Source organism: Brassica oleracea, chromosome C4 (assembly GCF_000695525.1).
Source record: "Brassica oleracea var. oleracea cultivar TO1000 chromosome C4, BOL, whole genome shotgun sequence".
NCBI lineage: Eukaryota > Viridiplantae > Streptophyta > Magnoliopsida > Brassicales > Brassicaceae > Brassica > Brassica oleracea.
The window spans coordinates 38,443,315-38,449,787 of record NC_027751.1 but is presented as its reverse complement, the minus strand read 5'-3'; the positions used below and the strand labels follow the sequence as shown (position 1 = coordinate 38,449,787).

Sequence of the window (6,473 nt, the reverse complement as noted above, 5' to 3'; positions counted from 1 at the left end):
TTATATTATGATTTTATTTTACTAAATCTTTTTTTCTGTGTATATTTTTTGTTTTATTTTGTATTTTTACAATTTTATTGCTTTATTTTTTAATTGCAGAGAATTGCTATTTCCAATTTTTTTTCATATACCTTAAAAGTCTTCGGTTGGTTTTTGTTTGTTTTCTTTCTCCAATTACAATGTACAGTTCAACCGTTTCTTTTTTTGGATCAAACTACTAATATCATCAGATAGAAAAACTTAAACTCCAAGAATAGAGTGAGTATTTGTGCTAGAGAAAAATGATTTAGCCACTAATATAGTGAGATATCTTATATATTAAAACAGAAGTCACAACTTTGATTCATGTGTGATTTTTTAAAAAATATACCCAATAGACCTATTCCTAGAAAATCATGTCACATTTAATCTCTAATCTTATCATTATTATGCCTAACTAATCGAAACTATATGACAACAATACACCTAAAATTCTGGTTTGGATAACAAGCATAAATTATCTTCAAATAAATAGAATTATAACGTGCAACTTATTGAATGTACATTATAAAATTATAAAATTATAAAATTATAAAATTATAAAATTCTAGCTTCGGTTTGTTCTAAACATTTTATTATAAAATTATAGCACCGGTTTAGTCTAAACATTTTATATGAAAATCTCGAACACAAGTTTGATTCAAATTACCTTTTATCTTTTGGTTTTGGTGTGACTATATTGCCGGTTAACCAGTTATACCAACGTTATACGTATCTTATGTGATCTAATAAAAAAAAATATATCTTATCTATTAAAATAGAAATGATGACTTTTTTCATGTGTGATAATTTATTTAGATCATCATTTAAAAACTTTATTAAATATGTTTCCTTAATACTAATATAATATAAAATTTATAATTACTTAAATCATAGTATCTTTTGATATCTTTTTAATTAAAATAAAAATATCTATATTTAAAAATTCTAACAAATCTTTTGAAAAAGATTATAACTAGATCTTAACTGTCAAAATTCTACATAAATATTTTCATAAATATATATACTGTTATCTTTTCTAAAATGAAAAAAAATAAAATCATGTCCTATTTTATCTATTTATAATAACATCTACCATTTTAAAAGAAAACCATTATATTGAACTAAAAATATGATAAAATTATTTTAAATTGATAAGTTAATATATTTTATTTTCATAAATATAAAATATTTTATGCTAAAATATAATATGTTGGTAGAACAGTTTAATATCAGTGAATTATATAATACATGTATAAAAATTAACTTATCTTAAAATTGAATATATATATATATATAGTAATTAATTATCTAAAATAAATAAACATATAAAAATTGCTTCCTTTGAATTACGGATCAGGACTATAATAAATGAATTACAAAATAATTTTGAATATATTTTTTTTCTGCATAAAAAATTTGGTTTTATAATTAAACACAAAATCAATATGAAAAATATATAATAAAAAGCAATATATATATATCTATATATATATGTGATGATTCAAAATAATTAATTTACAGCAAAAAAATTAAAATTATTGTATTTTAAAAAAATGTTTACATATTAGAATATATAAATAACCTTAAAAATATATACTAATTATATAAACTAATATATATATATATATATATATATATAAACTTGAAAATAAATTTATAAGGTATTGGAAACTCTTCTCTGTTGTCCTACGCTGGACATAATTAAGTTATTGTAAAAATTTATTATATATTTATGATAATTGAAAATACATCTTTATGTTTTCCTCACATCTTTACGGTTCGACCATCTCTAATATACTGAGAGTAGCCTAATATTAGATGTTGATTATCTCATTTCAGTTAGGAATGAACAGAATGAGAGAAATTCAAGGTGAAACCACTTTACAATTTTGTCTTCATATCTATATAGAGTTAGTTTATAGATTATTCTATCTGTTTCAAAATGTAATCAGTTTTAATTAAAATCTGTAATATTTAAAAGTTATTGCTTTAGAAAACTGTCATTTAATATATAAATTTAATCAATAACACAGTAATTTACATAATTTAATTGGCCACACAATATCCAATAAATATAAAGTTACATTGAAATATAAATACAATTTATATAGTGAAACAAAAAATAATTTTAAATCATTATATTATAAAACAAATGGAATATTCAAATTATATTGAAACATTAGAATAGTAAGAATCAGAATAGTTGAAATCTCAACGTTGATCATTTACGTCGGTCATGCCTTAAACCATCTCCAATGTATTCCTCTACATTTTTCTCTAAAATAGAGAAATTTCATAATAGAGATGAATTTGTCTCCGATGTATTTTTCTATTTTCTCTCCTGAAAAAGAATATTCTTAATATATTCTTTTCTAAGTTTACAAATAATATTTTTTATCTGTAAAAATTGAAAACCAACCTAATTTATTTTAGTATTTTATAAAATTATGATATTATTTCTAAATATTTCTTTACAAACTATTATGTAAATAAAAATATATAATTATATTTATATAAATAATATATTTCACTATCTCCGACAGTGCTTGTCCTTATCTGCAGGGTCTTCATCTCCAACCTGCTTGTTTTCACCACCACCACATCCTGCTCTCGATCTCGCCTCTAAAAGGGTTTTTTTTTACTCGGATCATCATCACGGTTCGACGTTTACCTCAATCATTATCTGTTGAAGCATTTCTATGATTTCCTCAAACTCTGGTCTGTCTTTTGGGTCTTGGTTCCAGCATCTCTGTAGAAGTCCCTTCACTTTTGGATGTGTCTTCTTTGGTATCTTCGGTCTAAAGCCCCTGTAGAAAAAAGAAGAATTCAATTTAGCCAAAAAAATCTTGAATGCGACGTTCTTAAAATAAATACAGTACCTTCTGAACAACGCCAACAGCCGCTTGTAGTGGAGTCAAGTAAGCATATGGGATCTGTTTCCATTTACAATTTAGTCAGAGTATCTTTAGTTAGCATGTAGAACAATTCGGAGAAAGAATTGTAAGCAGAGCTCTTACATGACCAGTCAAAAGTTCCCATATCACTATCCCATAACTGAAGACATCTGCTTTGTGACTGTAAGGTTTGTGTTCAATCACCTGGATCTCAGAAGTATATTGTCAAAGTGAGTGAGGTGAGAGATTAAACAGAGAGCTATGGACTTCATACCTCCGGAGCCATCCATCGATATGTCCCTGTTTCAGCTGTCATCACCCCTGATTCAATTTGTACTCTGGCAACTCCAAAATCAGCAACCTTGACAATCTGCTCAGAAAATAAACCCAAATTTTAGAACCCTAGAGAGAGAGAGAGAGTCTCTGTTGCTTCTACATGAAGCATAACCAGAGAGAGAACAAATCTTACTCCGTATTCATCCATAAGCAGATTTGCAGTCTTAAGGTCCCTGTGGATGATATTGTTTTGATGCAGATAGCACACTCCTTTTGCAACATCAAGTGCAACTTTAAGCAATGTTTGAATCTTGAAAGCGAATTTCTGCTTGTGAAGAAAATTATAAATGCTCCCCGTGCCATAAACTCTGTCACAAAAAATAATAGACTCAAATGAGACATGTCTTTGTGAATTACTACTCAAATTCGCATCTACTGATCATATCGTACCAGTCACAATACAGAGGGTCGGAGATAGTGTGCATGCAGCCAAAAACTGAACAATGTTTTTGTGTCGGATTTTCCTAAAAGACAATAAATATATATCAGCCACAAATTGACACTGAGAACAAGAAAGCATGCATGTTGGCTACTTTCTACGGCATAAGAGCTTAAAACTGACTACAACTTGAATATCAGCGCAAACTACTATGCATTCCACATCATGATTCAAATTAATTGCATTAACCTCATAATATAAACTTCTTGAGAAAATTCTCTAAGCATCTCCGCGTTTACACGCTCAGGTTTGAGAAATTTGATAGCAACCTCCTGACTGCAATAAGTGCCTCTATGCCTGCATAGGAATCAAAAACATATTAATGTCACTTCTGGATAAAAAGTTAAACACTTTTTAAAACAAATCTTACAAAACAATAAAACTCACAGATCCCCATATGAACCAAGATGCCACTTTCTTTTCAATTTAGAGCTGTTTCACGTCAATTTCCCACTCGTCAGTTCCATCCGTGGGTATCTCAATGCAGGCGGGTATCAGATAGTTGCTTGAATTGTCACGCTCAAAGAAAGAAATAGCCTTCTGTCTTGAACCAAGTTGATCCTGTCGAACACACAGCCAAAGGAAAATATAGGTACAGCCTCCAAAATCAATTTGAGAATCAGGATAGAGAAAATACCTTAAGCTTCATTATCTCATTGCCTAATGCATCCTTTAGACCATCTGTTTCCTATAATTCCAAAGTTTATCAACCAGTTTAGTCACAACAAATACATAAAGTTATAATAACTTATGAAGGCATTCATTAAGTAATGAGCATTACGGCCGGAGAAAATAGAATTATGATTCTAAGCTCAATTAATCTCACAAAAAAAAAATTACTATTCCTCATAAGTTCTAAGAGGAGAATAGATATGCAACAAAAATAGGAGCCTCACCCCCACATCGTTAAACCAAACCGAACAAAGACTTACATTACCTCAACCCTTACCAAGAAGCTAGGCTGCAAGAAAAGTGCTCCAAAAATCAACCCCTGGTGTGGAAAAAAATAAGAGAAAACAAAATCAGAATTGATGAAGCATAAAATCAGTGGAAGCCATCACAAGAGCAATGGCAAACAATGGCTTCTACGATCAACATGGTAGTTTAATTGAAACTGGCACTATTTTGGTTGATTGAATAACAAACAAAAGCAAGATAGTGGGACATAGTGAACTTGCCGTTTGGTTTCTTTGCTATAGTTTCAACAGAGGAGGTTTTCAGGATTGAATCGAAGCAACTTAAGACAAAGTGATTTATATGGAAGGAGATAAAGAGGGAGGTGAAACGAACTCATTAAGAGGGTACTGAAAAACACCATTGATTGATGGTAGATGAGGCTCAGTAACGGAGATTGGACGAAGAGGAAAGAAGAAGACGAAGTCGAAGGAAAGAGTCGATAGGGTTTCTTTACTGGTCAAATCTCCAAAATAGCACATTTCTAAGTTTATGTCACAAAAATAGCCCTTAAAAACTAAATTTGAAATCTTATCCCCAAAACCTCATTTCTCAACTCTAAACCCTAAACCCTAAACTCTAAACCCTAAACCCTAAACCATAAACCCTAAACCCTTAACTCTAAACCCTAAACCCTAAATTCTAAACCCTAAACCCTAAATCCTAAACCCTAAACCTCACCCCTAAATCCTAAACCCTAAACCCTAAATCCTAAATCTCACCCTTTAACTCTAAACCCTAAACCATAAACCCTAAATCCTAAACCCCACCCTTTAACTCTAAACCCTAATGTCTAAATTAATTTACCATTGGGATATAAGTATATATTTATCTCTTTTGATAAAACATTAAGTGCTATTTTTGTCATTTTTATTTTTAAATGCTATATTTGTGACAAAAACTTTTTCAGTGTTATCCTAGTTATTTTCTCTTCTTTACCTGTGTTGCTGGGCCGCAGAAGGACGAAGTCCAATGAAACAATAATTTTTATTCTCAGACAGAAATCAATATGACATGGCACTTTGTAAGATTTTTATTGGATGATTTTTAAATCTGACGTGGCATGCTTATCCTTTGAGCATATTTCCCTTTTATTACTTGTTTGATTATCGCGGAAGATTAGTGGGTTTCTTAACAAACTTTATAGTCTGGGCCCCACAAAAACCTCTAAAATCGGTTCCAGAAGTCGTGAAATAAGGATAGACTTTGGTCTGTTTCTTGCACTGTTCGCGGGCTTCATTGACACGTGGCGGTCAACAATTGATGCGCTTTTTAAATTTTTTTTAGTCAGACAAAAGAAAAAAAAATTGAGCCTAAGAAACCGTGCACTACGGTTATGGCGATAATGATGGTCTTACGTATTCATCCCATGAGGTCAGCTGGCTTTAGTCCGAGGGCTTTACAATATTGCTAAAAACGACACTTTAACATCAAACTCTATGTTTTCTTTCAATCAAAGTAGGCCAAAACAAGGAAAAATTGTCAAATATGACTCACAACTTGATTTCAAATGCAAAAATAAACCCAAACTTGAATCAAATGCAAAAGTAACCTAAAAGGCTATTGAAATTACAACCAGCCCCTTGTGAACAAACAAAAAAACCGAAATATTTTTACGTTTCTAACCCCCGTAAAGTCGTCTGACGACTTACTGGAAAGTCGTCTGGACTAGTTCTACTTAGAAATAATTTAAATTTTTTGTAAAAAATATTTTGATAAGTGAAAAATTGAAATCATGTAATTAACATATGTTTTAAGATATATAAATTAAAATATAACAAAATTTAATTGTTTTCAACATAGATGAGTGAAAGTAGTGAGTCATGATA

At 30.0% G+C, this 6,473-nt stretch overlaps 1 pseudogene; it reads right to left on the bottom strand.

Moving 5' to 3' along the window:
• Window positions 1-2,819: 2,819 nt before the first annotated feature.
• The window catches only part of LOC106338834, a 9,546-nt pseudogene continuing 5,892 nt past the window's right edge, over window positions 2,820-6,473 (bottom strand).